This window comes from Lissotriton vulgaris, chromosome 7, assembly GCF_964263255.1.
Source record: "Lissotriton vulgaris chromosome 7, aLisVul1.2, whole genome shotgun sequence".
Lineage (NCBI taxonomy): Eukaryota > Metazoa > Chordata > Amphibia > Caudata > Salamandridae > Lissotriton > Lissotriton vulgaris.
The window spans coordinates 242,955,740-242,971,429 of NC_141695.1; positions in this window are offsets into that span (position 1 = coordinate 242,955,740).

Sequence of the window (15,690 nt, forward strand, 5' to 3'; positions counted from 1 at the left end):
AAAGCAGGTGACATGATTCACATGGCTGGGGAATACGGGTACAGGGTGACCTTCTACGGAAGGAGCGGGCTCTGTATTGACCAGTTTCAAACTTTTATGGAGGGTTTGTTAGGGCGGACAAGGTCACCACCAGCTACAATCATAGTGCATCTTGGGGGCAATGATTTGGTGACCACTGGTCGACGAGTACTTCTCGAGTTGATACTATCCACTGTAAGTTGGTTGGCGAGAAGGGTTCCGGGGTGCACGATTGTATGGTCCCATATGATTCCACAGAAGGTGTGGCGGGGGGCTAATTCTGTGACTGCTATTAATCATTCGGTGAAGAAAGTGAATAACAAACTTGGTAGACTGTTCCGTACAAGTACATTGCATTCGATTCCTCATGGAGGTATCAGGGGGGACCATATGTATCTAGAAGATGGGGTCCATTTGTCCCGGGTGGGGAATTCTTTACTCATAGGAGACCTCGTAGCCTGGTTAAAGAGTTTACAGCATGACCTTTAGGTAGGAGTTTTGTGGGGGGTCCGGATAGCCGGTCAACTATCCGGCCTGTGGCGGTAAGGTCATGATCGGTGAGCAGTAATTGGAAGATCCCTAGGGGTGGGGCGTCACCCATTACGGATGGGAGCGCCAGGTGGGAGGTGGCCATTGGCCCCTCAACGGGGAGGCGGTCCCCTCTAAGGATGGGACGCCGAAAGGGAAGGCGGCCAAGGCCCCTCCCTGGGTAGGAGGGGCTACGGGCCCCTCCTGGGAATTTCCCGGGGCCAGGACATCTGCGACGGCAGATGTGGTAAGTTGTGTGGGGTGGGAGGGGGGTCTACGCTACCTTCTAGACACCTCACACGAGTCCTCGGACGACCATTAAGATGGCGCCGAGTTAACATGGGCCCCCGTCAAGACAAGGGAAATTGGAAATAGGCACAAAGGTGCAGTCCTCTGTGCGGCCGCCCCTCACAAGTGAGGGGGGAGTTCTGGTTTAGGGATCTGACACCGGTTACGACCTTGCCGTTGGCCCATAATGTTAGGATGTACAATTTCAATTTTGAAAAATGCATTTGCAGGATGTTTAGTATCGGCTAGGAGAACCTTTGTATTAGAGATGTGTTAAGGTCAGCCAAGAACATCGTAATGTGGAAATGAAATTGTACATGATATGAAACTGTTATTTTAATGTTTTAATTTTGTTTCATATTTTAATAAATACGGCCGGGAGGGTAACTCCCTCCCGCCTCCAGAAGTTCAGAACCGTTTCCGTATTCCCATTCTTGGGGATTGTGTTGAGAGGGGGTGGCGGGTATCTCAGCCATATGGAAAGGGGCGACCACTCGGTCCCCCCGAACGTATGGTGGAGTGCCCCGATCCCCCCGGGAAGCCATCTTGGGCGGGAGGCGAGTCTCGGCTGGTATGCCCGAAGCGGCGTAGCCGGGGCGCGCCTTTTCCCGCCCAAGAGTGGGTTGTCCTAGACACTGAAGCCGCCAGCCACGCCCCCGGAGGCGGATTGAGGTGGGTCCACGCCCGCCCGAAGAAGGATAAAAGGAGCGACAAGCCAAGGAAGCATCCTCTTGTTCCTGTGCTCTGAAGCTGCACCTCCCCGTTGCACGTGAGCTCGAGACGGAACGAAGAGCCAATTTTGACCCACCCACCGGCCCCTGAGGACAGCGAGTTGTTTTGAAATAAAGTCATGTGACGTGGTAATTGTTTTTCTTACAGGTTGTTCTGAATAAAGTTTGTGATTTGGTATGCAATAAAGTGGATATTTTTCTTTTCAGCATGTTTTATTAAACAAAGTAATTGCACCAGAGTTGGTTAGTGATGTTCTGTAGAGTTCATACTTTGAATTGCTTAAAGTATAATTGTCTTTTCTCCTCTTTAGTCTTAGATTGTCGTATTTATTTTTTGGTCGGGCGGTAAGGTCATGATCGGTGAGCAGTAATTGGAAGATCCCTAGGGGTGGGGCGTCACCCATTACGGATGGGAGCGCCCGGGGGGAGGTGGCCATTGGCCCCTCAACGGGGAGGCGGTCCCCTCTAAGGATGGGACGCCGAAAGGGAAGGCGGCCAAGGCCCCTCCCTGGGTAGGAGGGGCTACGGGCCCCTCCTGGGAATTTCCCGGGGCCAGGACATCTGCGACGGCAGATGTGGTAAGTTGTGTGGGGTGGGAGGGGGGTCTACGCTACCTTCTAGACACCTCACACGAGTCCTCGGACGACCATTAAGATGGCGCCGAGTTAACATGGGCCCCCGTCAAGACAAGGGAAATTGGAAATAGGCACAAAGGTGCAGTCCTCTGTGCGGCCGCCCCTCACAAGTGAGGGGGGAGTTCTGGTTTAGGGATCTGACACTGGTTACGACCTTGCCGTTGGCCCATAATGTTAGGATGTACAATTTCAATTTTGAAAAATGCATTTGCAGGATGTTTAGTATCGGCTAGGAGAACCTTTGTATTAGAGATGTGTTAAGGTCAGCCAAGAACATCGTAATGTGGAAATGAAATTGTACATGATATGAAACTGTTATTTTAATGTTTTAATTTTGTTTCATATTTTAATAAATACGGCCGGGAGGGTAACTCCCTCCCGCCTCCAAAAGTTCAGAACCGTTACCGTATTCCCATTCTTGGGGATTGTGTTGAGAGGGGGTGGCGGGTATCTCAGCCATATTACCAAGTACCAGTAAAGGTATTGTTTCAAACGGAGTGAAGTTGCCGAGTAAAGAAGTTCCTAGGTACAGATTTGATGTCTCTGATACAGACACTGAAAGTGATGAAGAATCTTAAATAAGAAAATACAGAAAAAGAGCTTGGAAATCTGAATGTAACGAATGTGTGCCAAAGAAAAAAGTCTTGAGAAAAGGAGACATTTGGCCTGAAGATAATTTGAAATTCAAATTAGTGAAGAAATCAAAAGAACAGATAAATAAGATTTCTAGTCAAGGAAGTGAACTTGAAAAAAAAAACCAAGGCGAAAACAAGAAAATAGAAGTTATCACTCGTAAGACAAAAAGAGTAATTAGGCCAAATCAAAAATATAAATCTCCAGAGTGGACCTATATTGTAATTCCACCAATTGTTGAAGTGGAAAGCAGTGGTCAAGAATTTTTAGAAAGTGACATAGATTAAAATTGTTAGAAATTAGTTGAGGATTTATTTCCTGGCATAAGGCTGAAGAAAATATGTGTTAGGTAACTTTTTGTTTCCTGGCATAAGGCTGAAGAAAACTTGTTAGGTGACTTTAGGTCAAAGAAATTCTGTTTAGTTGAAGAACACATATTTTGTGACACAAGGTCGAAGAAAAACTGTTTAGGGTTAAAATTTTAAATTTTTTTTTTTTAAAAGGTAGGATATAATTTTGTTAGTTAGTTACTTACATTCTTTTGACTTTAAAATTTAGAATTTTTGTTTTTAGAAATGCCTAGATCAGATACTTCTAGGTGTTCAATTTTTAAAAAATGTTGCAAAATGACTTCAATTTGTGTGATATTATTAATTTTACTTTGGCTAATTTTAGCTGTGGTCTATCCTTTTGATGTTAATAAGCAAAAATCTAAGACTAATATAACTAGTAAAGTAGAGTCTAATCATGAGAAGCATGCTGGCAAGTCCAGTAGAGTTATTAATTATGATCCAGAGTCTCATCAAGATAGATCTATTGGTGATTTTTCAACCAATTCATTTTCAAGGCTTTTATCTGAATATGTCAAAGTAATGAATGTCAAAGATTGCTACGTGTGCGTAAAATTACCTGCTTCTGTTTCTGAGGGGGTGACATATAATATGTTACCTCTCACTTATGGCATTGCCTGTAGTGTGATTGCTAGCCTGTTTTATCAAACTGGTCGTCTGGAGTATTATTACTCAGACTTTGATGAGGTTTTTGCAAATCTCAAAGTTGTAAATAGCTTAAACAAAGTAAGGCCTGCGAAGCAGATGAAGGAATTCTTTTTAGTTACTAATGAACTAAATTATGAATATGCCTATAGAAATAATTTAACATGCAAAATGAGAGCTGAAGAAAAGACTTTCCTTAACATGGTTGAGGAGAGAAGGGCTGTTTACAAAAGAAATGAAATGCTAAAACATGCTAAATCTAAATACTGGCAGTTAGAAGATGCTAAACTAAATGGTGTTAATACTAATGCAGCGATATATATTGATGAACCAGTTAGTGGTAAATTTTGCATCAGAAGAGATAATACACTTTATGATAATCTTTTTGTGGGTGCTAGTCAATGTGAAGATACTTATTGAATTGTAGGGGGATGGGGATTCAAAGGTGGAAAGGATCCAATTTTCCCTGGAATTTATTTTATTTGTGGTAATAAAGCACATTTTAGCCTTCCGGACCACTGGTATGGGACATGTTATCTTGGCCTGGTCTTTCCAAAAATATTTCATGTTGACAGAAATGAAAAGGATACCTTTGAATTTGGTGAACACTTGAATCAGAATAGGTATAAAAGAGAAAGTTTTACGGAAATCCTGGGAGACATCTTTGGTGCTGTTATTCCTATGGTGGGGATTACAATGAATTCAATTAAAATTAGAAAAGTTTCCACAATTGTAGATAGGTTGTCAACTGATACTGCAAGTGGATTCCAATTGGTTAGCACAGAACTTGTTGCTACCAGAAGTATGGTTATGCAGAATCGTCTTGCTCTAGACATTCTGCTTGCAAAAGAGGGTGGAGTCTGTGGGGTCTTGCATGTCCAACATTGCTGTACTTATATACCTGACAAAAGTCGGGATATAGAGTTACTTGTTAAGAATATTACACATTTCCATGAAGAGATAGAACCCATGGAGGAAGAGACTTTTACTGAGAAAATTGAGGAAGAGAATGGAGGTTATTAAAGATTGTTTTTCAGAACTTGGCAGATCAATTTTGGGCAAAGTGCTCTATCCAGTAATTGTAATTATTATAGTGATAATGCTGCTAAAAATTAGTTGTTTGATCCATAAGAGGAGGAAGCATCAGAATGAAAAGAGAAGGATTTATAAACTCAGAAAGGAACAAGAAAAGGAATATGAATTAGAAGAAATGCGAAGAGTTCAGTTTGATAGAGATAATCAGACAGCTGAAACAGGGGTTTAGGGAAACTAATATCGAGAGAATTCAGTGTGTGTTGTCTCTAAAATGGGTAAAAAATTTCTAAATTTTTTGAGTGTTGTTTGGTTATTTTAAAATCACCAGATGAGGGAGTTGATGAAGCGGGCTTCAGAAAATATTTTATTCTGACTTGTGGATTCAATTCCCCATAACATGAACTAAAGCAATTTATGAGCTGTTGCATGATTTGTTTAATTAATACAACCTAGATTAAGTTTGCACCACACATATACACACGGGAAACTAATTACATGTGCTCTTGTTGCATTTGCATTTTGTAACACATTATTAATAATGTCCTGTTTGTTATGTCTGTCCTATTTTCTTTGTCACTATTATTATGCAGCTGATCATTTGTGGCATGTGCTTTTTATATGTGCTTACATGTATGTCCTATGTTGTGTTTGTCTGTCTGTGTATCATTTAATTATCTTTTATTCTTTCAGAAACATAAAGCTGGATTACATGAAGAATGGTAGATATTTTATGTGCTGCTTTAAATGTTTGCTTTTGCTAAATGTCTTTTTATTAGTGGGTTAATTAATAATTAGCAAGGGACTGGGTGGTACAGAAGGGTTTGCTTTACCTGAATTAATCACTATTTTTGTGTTTGTTTAAATATTAGCTCAAGAGTGAGATGAGGCCTAGTCTTTGCTTTTGGAGAAAAGTTGGTCGGCCTGAACTGAGCAGAAGCTGGAGCCAAGTGTACACGTTTGGAATCTTTCCATGCAAGAGTTTATTGAACTTACTTCTTGTGGCTCTGACTTTTAAAAAAAAGAGGCTCTAACAATGGAGCTTGTTTTCATGGACTGCTCTGGATGTTCTTGTACAAGGCCGAGGAAGTGACAGGCATGATTCTGCCAAGCTTTTGGTGGAAGTCAGATTGGCAACTTTTATGTTGCAAACCTCGGAAGCTGATGTCACGCTATGGACAATGGCATGGTGACGTGCATATTCTCTGGACTGGTAGCTGAGGTGGCCTGACAGCCATAAACCAATCACAGTGCTGAACTTTTCTAAAATAATAACATTTAGTTAGTTTTGAGAGCAAAAATGATATAAAATTGGCTCTCTTGAAGGGTTTGGGACTGTCTTTTCCAGAGGGGCGAAGCGCTGTCGGATTGCCTTGGGATTATTTGTAAGCATTCAACTGTTTATTATTTGTTTCTCTTTCAGGTTAGAAAACTAACTTAGAGAAAATGTTTATGATTTCTTAAGTTCATTATTTTGATCAATTCTAACTTGACAGCTTACATTGTGCCAATGATTATGCAACTTGAATTAATAAAACTAAATGCTTGATTTTAATAAAGAGAGTTAATAAAGATTTTTCAATTATGAATTTTAAAAATAAACTTTTCAAAATGACAAGCTGGTCTTGTTTATTGTAGATAGTTTATTGCTTAAAGTCAAACAACATACTGATCTATTTACCTCATTCTCTATGTTTTTATGGGCCTGGTATTGATTGGTAAGTGTGATAGTGGATTGTGACATCATTTATAAAGAATTTTAGTTGCTGCGCTGAATCAACACGCACCTACTAAATCATCCATTCAGACACTTATACACCCACTCATTTTTCAATATATCTTGGCTTAGCATATATATGTATATATGAAAATTTACTGAAAAAACAGGTTTACAGACGTTATAGTAAGGAATTAGCATTTAAAAAAACCTTAGAAATTCACAGAAAAACCATAGGTTTCAGGGACGTTATAGTTAGTTAGACATTTGACTCACATAAAACCAGGGAAATTCGCCAGTTTTAGTTAGTTGAGCTAACTATAATTCACGGGCCCGCAATGCACTGCTGATGACGTCACATATTACATCACTGACGACATGGTCAGTGACTTCACTGATGAAATCTCAAATGACATGACTGATGACATCATCCAGTAAATTTGTAGTTCTGTAAAGTTTAAATATTTTGTATATATATCTATGCCAAGGTGTATTGAAGAATGAGTGGATTTACAAGTGCCTGAAGGGATTATTTAGTAGGTGCATGAGTGAGTGATTGAACGTGTCTTTCTGAATTCATGGGTTAGTGACTAATCTGTCTGAAAGTCTGTATTAGTCTCTCAGTTTAGAAGTACCTAACCTCTGCACTGTCTGACTCTAGATAAAACAGCACTTTCACACCGGTAAGGGTAAATACTTCAGTTCTGCCAGTATGCTACAGACCATTCAGTTCACAGTTTAGAAAAAATAACTTTCATCCCAAGGTGTACCAGCACCTCACCTCACCAACATCTCACAGGGGGCAAAACAGCACTTTCACACCAGTAGGAGTAAACACTTCGCTTCGGCCTGTATGCTACAGTGCCCACAGCACATCAGTTTACAGAACTCAGTTTACAGCAGTCAGTTCACAGTTTAAGCATACACTTTCATCACTGACTTACCTCAACACCATCTAACTATAGGCAAAGCAGCACTTTCAAACCGGTAATGGTAATTTCTTCGCATCTGCCAGGATGCTACAGAGCACTCAGCTCACAGTTTAGGCAAAAGCTTTCATCACTAAGTTCAAGGAGCGCTGACCTCTGCACCACCTCACAGTGAGCAAAATAGCACTTTCACACCAGTAGGGGTAAATACTTAGCTTCGGCAAGTATGCTACAGCCTCCAGAGCACATCAGTTTACAGCACTCAGCGCACAGTTTACACGCACGCTTTCATCCCGGAGTGTCCTGGCACCTCACCTCAGCACCATCTCACAGTGGGAAAAACAGCACTTTCACACCGCTAGGGGTAAATACTTTGCTTCACACTCCCTCTACAGCACACCTTCCCCACACTACAGATCTCACAATGCGCCTAACCTCCTCTTTCCCACTATTTTTTGTCCTTTTTCCCCTTACTCGCTAGTTTCCAGCGTTCGCAGTGCTGCAGCCAAGCGGCAGCAAGCTCGTAATGCCTCAGCCAATCAGATGGCAGAATTACCAAATATCGATATCTGTACATTTTTATATTTCTTCAAAACTACAAAATGGATTAATACAAAATAAAATAAAGTGTGCTTTCTAAATCGAAACCCTTCTCCCTGGCACATGTGGTGTAATTCCGTTCACCCGTTCGACCTGTAGCCTTGTCTAAAATTTCCTATAGAAATTAACTTGGAAAAATATGTGTTGGGACCCCCCTTTTCTCTTGCCCCCCCTTGACGAATAACCCCCAAACTTTTAACATAGGAGCTGATATCAACAAAGAATTCATTTTGAAAATGTCGCGAAGATTGGTCAACGGGCGCCGAAGTTATTGGGTATAGAATGTTGCCATTTTCCTATGATAACGAGGTCTTAACTATAACTATCTACTAGCGACCACCAGTATGTAATTTACATATATATATTCTCAAGGAGGACAATACCATCGAAGTGAAGCCCTCCGATAAAGGGGGAAATATCGTCATCTTCAGCAAAAAACATTATAAACAAGAGGCTTTGAGGCAACTAAAAGACAGTGATTGCTATCGAACCATGGAGAAAAGGGATTTCTTGAAATGTATCACGGAATATCATGCACTACTTTTGGGTTGGAAGGAGGAGGGTATGCTTAATAAACATGAGTATGACTATCTGTTTTGTGAGCACCCTATCATTCCGACATTTTATCACCTCCCCAAGATGCATAAGGACATCAAAAATCCCCCAGGCAGACCAATTGTCTCCTCCATAGGGAGCCTACTTGAAAATACATCAAGATTCATAGATGGTTACTTGTCCCCGTTTGTGAGAGACTTACCATCCTATGTGAGGGACACCCAGGACTTCATAAGGCAGATTGAGGGCATCGGGTGGGAGGAAGATATGCTTCTTATCACTCTAGATGCCACAAGTCTATACACTTGTATAGAACACCGTGATGGAATCTCTGCTATCAAATGGTTCCTGGGAAAAAAGAGTATGCATTACCATCAGCACAACAAAATGATAGTGAAAATGACCGAATTCTGCCTCAACAATAATATTTTTCTTTTTGCAGGAAATATGTATCATCAACTGAGAGGGACTGCGATGGGCACGTGCTTCGCCCCCAGCTACGCAAATCTTTTTGTGGGTTGGTGGGAGAAGCACGTGGCCTGGGGGGGCCCCAATGAGAAGTGGCTGGACAACATCATGATTTGGTCGAGATATATCGACGACCTGTTTGTCGTTTGGAGCGGCGACGTCTCCTCTGCGGAGGAATATGTGGTGGTGGTGAACGACAACGAGTTGAACCTCAGATTTACTAGCACAATAAGTAAAACATCTGTACACTATCTCGACCTTGAGGTCTTTGTCAAGGAGAGTTCCTTACAAACCAGGCTCTATCGCAAGCCTACGGCTGGCAATACCGTGCTACACGCGGCGAGCCACCACCCAAAAAGTATGATCAAGAACATCCCGTTTGGAGAGCTACTGCGCTTAAAAAGAAACTGTTCAGACTCCAACGATTTCAGGCAGGCACGGGAAGGGGCGATAGCTAGGTTCAGAGAGAGAGGGTACTCAAGGTCGCTACTTACAGACGCAACCAAGTGAGTAGACCTCATTGACAGGAAAGACCTCATACAGACTATCACGAGGGATAAAGCAGAAGATAGTACAACAAGGATGATCACCAGTTTCAACATGCGATCAAATGAGCTGGTGCAGATATTCAATCGAAATTGGCACATCCTAGGTACAGACCCAGTAATGAAGAGAAAAATATCGACAAGACCATCCATTACTTATAGGCGCTGCCAGTCCCTCAATGACCATCTGGTAAAAAGCCACTATGTAGATTCACCCAGAATTCCAAAAACTAAACCCATCAATGGCTTTTTCCCTTGCAGGCAATGTAAAGCATGCAAATACAGCAAAAAGAGAACCAAATACGAAGGGAGAAGCAATGACCCACGGCCAGTGAGAGAAATAAAGAAATTTCTGAATTGCAACTCTGAGTTCGTAATTTACTGCCTGGTATGTCCATGTGCCAAAAGGTACATTGGGAGTACCACCAACCAAGCCAAGAAACACATCCTAGAACACATGCGTGCCATCGCCAATAAGGACAAGAACTACCCGGTGGCACGCCATTTTGAGACCCACCATGGAAGTAATAGGGACCTATTATCCTTCTACCTAATAGATCAGCTGGAGAGAAGGGAACGAGGTGGGGATAGGATAAGATCACTAAGAGCGATGGAATCCAGGTATATCATTGACCTTCAGAGCATGCACCCGAAAGGGCTTAACAACGATGAAGAACTTTGGGTCCACTTAGAACAGACAGCATTCACTCCCAAGCTGGTTCAGGAAAGGATGCTTATATTGCATAAAAGAATACCCAAGGCTGAAAACTAATACGGGTAACTCTCCAGTTGGCAGCAACTAATCTGGTATCAATGTTTGATAATGACAAGGATTCTTGCCCATACAGGGCAGCATAACGTGTGCAAGTTAACAGGGTTGAAAGAACAACTGTCCACTATGCCCATCCAGGGCACAATTTTGTACATAATGTATGAATTTATAACCAATATGTTGTACACAATGGATGAATTTACAATCACATTTAAGTCTTTTTGTAAATTGATGAAGGAGATTATATTACGAATTGTTGACGCAAAACATGTACACATCTAATGGACATGACTAGACATATACCCTGGTACTTGCCCTTGGTTTTAAGAAATTTTTACTTTAATTCACGTTCTCGCACTAGAACTGGTTTTTTCGAAAAACGTCATATGTCCCCTTGTACACACTGTAAATGAGTGATTATCTGTAACTTGCTGAATTGCATGTTTAAACATGGCCGCCACAAACAGCTTGGTGAGCACTAGTCCACTGTCTATGTCGGGCAAAGTGGTTGGGGATATAATGACGAAGCACACAGGTAATGGCTGACAATGAGGAAGCCAAATAGGTGAAACGCGTCTGTCAAGGGGGCAGAGGGGTCTGCCAATAAACCATCTTGGTTAACACACTGACTTGGAGTGCCGTCCTTTTTTGACCTCTGGAGAATCACGGAGGTGTGTGGAATCATATATATATATATATGTGCTTGCATCACCATGGACTACAAATCCCATAATTCCAGCCAAACAGGACACATGCCTGTCCACGGATTTGCCTGATAGAAAGTGTCCATAAAACTGGTGATGAACACTGAGTGTCGACTGGAAGCAGCCCCTGAAGACGGGGGGAGTCCCCCAGAAACGCGTTGGGCATACTATTCCTTGCAACGTGGTGAAGCGTGCTGAGACATTGCAGCCCGGAGGGAAGAGCCCTGCAGTGTGCCTCTCATGTCACAGGCATCTGGTATAAACATTTCTACGCGGCGGCCTGGCCGCGGGGAGAGCACCATCGCCTGCTGTTCTAAAACGGTGAGCGGCAGGATGAAGCTCATCGCATCCAAACTTTTGGTTGTATAAGGAGCGCAGGACTCGTCATCTAATTACAGCGCGCTAAAGCACAACAAGCAGCCTACTTAAGGTTTCAAATTAAGCATAAATTCATCCAAGACGATCGATGTGCTTGCATCACCATGGACTACAAATCCCATAATTCCAGCCAAACAGGACACATGCCTGTCCACGGATTTGCCTGATAGAAAGTGTCCATAAAACTGGTGACGAACACTGAGTGTCGACTGGAAGCAGCCCCTGAAGACGGGGGGAGTCCCCCAGAAACGCGTCGGGCATACTATTCCTTGCAACGTTGTGAAGCGTGCTGAGACATTGCAGCCCGGAGGGAAGAGCCCTGCAGTGTGCCTCTCATGTCACAGGCATCTGGTATAAACATTTCTACGCGGCGGCCTGGCCGCGGGGAGAGCACCATCGCCTGCTGTTCTAAAACAGTGAGCGGCAGGATGAAGCTCATCGCATCCAAACTTTTGGTTGTATAAGGAGCGCAGGACTCGTCATCTAATTACAGCGCGCTAAAGCACAACAAGCAGCCTACTTAAGGTTTCAAATTAAGCATAAATTCATCCAAGACGATCGATGTGCTTGCATCACCATGGATTACAAATCCCATAATTCCAGCCAAACAGGACACATGCCTGTCCACGGATTTGCCTGATAAAAAGTGTCCATAAAACTGGTGAAGAACACTGAGTGTCGACTGGAAGCAGCCCCTGAAGACGGGGGGAGTCCCCCAGAAACGCGTCGGGCATACTATTCCTTGCAACGTGGTGAAGCGTGCTGAGACATTGCAGCCCGGAGGGAAGAGCCCTGCAGTGTGCCTCTCATGTCACAGGCATCTGGTATAAACATTTCTACGCGGTGGCCTGGCCGCGGGGAGAGCACCATCGCCTGCTGTTCTAAAACGGTGAGCGGCAGGATGAAGCTCATCGCATCCAAACTTTTGGTTGTATAAGGAGCGCAGGACTCGTCATCTAATTACAGCGCGCTAAAGCACAACAAGCAGCCTACTTAAGGTTTCAAATTAAGCATAAATTCATCCAAGACGATCGATGTGCTTGCATCACCATGGACTACAAATCCCATAATTCCAGCCAAACAGGACACATGCCTGTCCACGGATTTGCCTGATAGAAAGTGTCCATAAAACTGGTGACGAACACTGAGTGTCGACTGGAAGCAGCCCCTGAAGACGGGGGGAGTCCCCCAGAAACGCGTCGGGCATACTATTCCTTGCAACGTGGTGAAGCGTGCTGAGACATTGCAGCCCGGAGGGAAGAGCCCTGCAGTGTGCTTCTCATGTCACAGGCATCTGGTATAAACATTTCTACGCGGCGGCCTGGCCGCGGGGAGAGCACCATCGCCTGCTGTTCTAAAACGGTGAGCGGCAGGATGAAGCTCATCGCATCCAAACTTTTGGTTGTATAAGGAGCGCAGGACTCGTCATCTAATTACAGCGCGCTAAAGCACAACAAGCAGCCTACTTAAGGTTTCAAATTAAGCATAAATTCATCCAAGACGATCGATGTGCTTGCATCACCATGGACTACAAATCCCATAATTCCAGCCAAACAGGACACATGCCTGTCCACGGATTTGCCTGATAGAAAGTGTCCATAAAACTGGTGACGAACACTGAGTGTCGACTGGAAGCAGCCCCTGAAGACGGGGGGAGTCCCCCAGAAACGTGTCGGGCATACTATTCCTTGCAACGTGGTGAAGCGTGGTGAGACATTGCAGCCCGGAGGGAAGAGCCCTGCAGTGTGCCTCTCATGTCACAGGCATCTGGTATAAACATTTCTACGTGGCGGCCGGGCCGCGGGGAGAGCACCATCGCCTGCTGTTCTAAAACGGTGAGCGGCAGGATGAAGCTCATCGCATCCAAACTTTTGGTTGTATAAGGAGCGCAGGACTCGTCATCTAATTACAGCGCGCTAAAGCACAACAAGCAGCCTACTTAAGGTTTCAAATTAAGCATAAATTCATCCAAGACGATCGATGTGCTTGCATCACCATTGACTACAAATCCCATAATTCCAGCCAAACAGGACACATGCCTGTCCACGGATTTGCCTGATAGAAAGTGTCCATAAAACTGGTGACGAACACTGAGTGTCGACTGGAAGCAGCCCCTGAAGACGGGGGGAGTCCCCCAGAAACGCGTCGGGCATACTATTCCTTGCAACGTGGTGAAGCGTGCTGAGACATTGCAGCCCGGAGGGAAGAGCCCTGCAGTGTGCCTCTCATGTCACAGGCATCTGGTATAAACATTTCTACGAGGCGGCCGGGCCGCGGGGAGAGCACCATCGCCTGCTGTTCTAAAACGGTGAGCAGCAGGATGAAGCTCATCGCATCCAAACTTTTGGCTGGATGAGGAGCGCAGGACTCGTCATCTAATTACAGCGCGCTAAAGCACAACAAGCAGCCTACTTAAGGTTTCAAATTAAGCATAAATTCATCCAAGACGATCGATGTGCTTGCATCACCATGGACTACAAATCCCATAATTCCAGCCAAACAGGACACATGCCTGTCCACGGATTTGCCTGATAGAAAGTGTCCATAAAACTGGTGACGAACACTGAGTGTCGACTGGAAGCAGCCCCTGAAGACGGGGGGAGTCCCCCAGAAACGCGTCGGGCATACTATTCCTTGCAACGTGGTGAAGCGTGCTGAGACATTGCAGCCCGGAGGGAAGAGCCCTGCAGTGTGCCTCTCATGTCACAGGCATCTGGTATAAACATTTCTACGCGGCGGACTGGCCGCGGGGAGAGCACCATCGCCTGCTGTTCTAAAACGGTGAGCGGCAGGATGAAGCTCATCGCATCCAAACTTTTGGTTGTATAAGGAGCGCAGGACTCGTCATCTAATTACAGCGCGCTAAAGCACAACAAGCAGCCTACTTAAGGTTTCAAATTAAGCATAAATTCATCCAAGACGATCGATGTGCTTGCATCACCATGGACTACAAATCCCATAATTCCAGCCAAACAGGACACATGCCTGTCCACGGATTTGCCTGATAGAAAGTGTCCATAAAACTGGTGACGAACACTGAGTGTCGACTGGAAGCAGCCCCTGAAGACGGGGGGAGTCCCCCAGAAACGCGTCGGGCATACTAATCCTTGCAACGTGGTGAAGCGTGCTGAGACATTGCAGCCCGGAGGGAAGAGCCCTGCAGTGTGCCTCTCATGTCACAGGCATCTGGTATAAACATTTCTACGCGGCGGCCTGGCCGCGGGGAGAGCACCATCGCCTGCTGTTCTAAAACGGTGAGCGGCAGGATGAAGCTCATCGCATCCAAACTTTTGGTTGTATAAGGAGCGCAGGACTCGTCATCTAATTACAGCGCACTAAAGCACAACAAGCAGCCTACTTAAGGTTTCAAATTAAGCATAAATTCATCCAAGACGATCGATGTGCTTGCATCACCATTGACTACAAATCCCATAATTCCAGCCAAACAGGACACATGCCTGTCCACGGATTTGCCTGATAGAAAGTGTCCATAAAACTGGTGACGAACACTGAGTGTCGACTGGAAGCAGCCCCTGAAGACGGGGGGAGTCCCCCAGAAACGCGTCGGGCATACTATTCCTTGCAACGTGGTGAAGCGTGCTGAGACATTGCAGCCCGGAGGGAAGAGCCCTGTAGTGTGCCTCTCATGTCACAGGCATCTGGTATAAACATATATATATATATATATATATATATATATATATATATATATATATATATATATATATATATATAGCTCAAAATATCCAAGCCGGAAGCGAAAGCCCAGGACCAAGTCGTGGAAGAGGAGGCAGAGGAGGAAGAGAAAGAAGTCAATCTACTCGCAGTACAGGAGAAACCCCAGTGGGAATGCAAACAAGGGGAAAAACGGCGAAGAAATTAAGTTTGACATCCATTCAGTGGTAAATCTCTCTAATTATTCATTATCTGACAGTGAGCTAGAGGTATTGTCCAAAGGACTTTCCTTTTGTCATTCGACTAATTTTAATTATACTGAATCTCGTATTGACCTTTTTAACTTCACTAGAAAATTAAAACTAAAGAAGTGCTTTGCGATGCACAAGAACAAAACGAACAAAGTCTCTAATGTTCCAACGAATCTCAATGTGCATGATGTTGATATCCTTCAAACTGAGCAGGAATTGGGAACTCAGGGGGATGT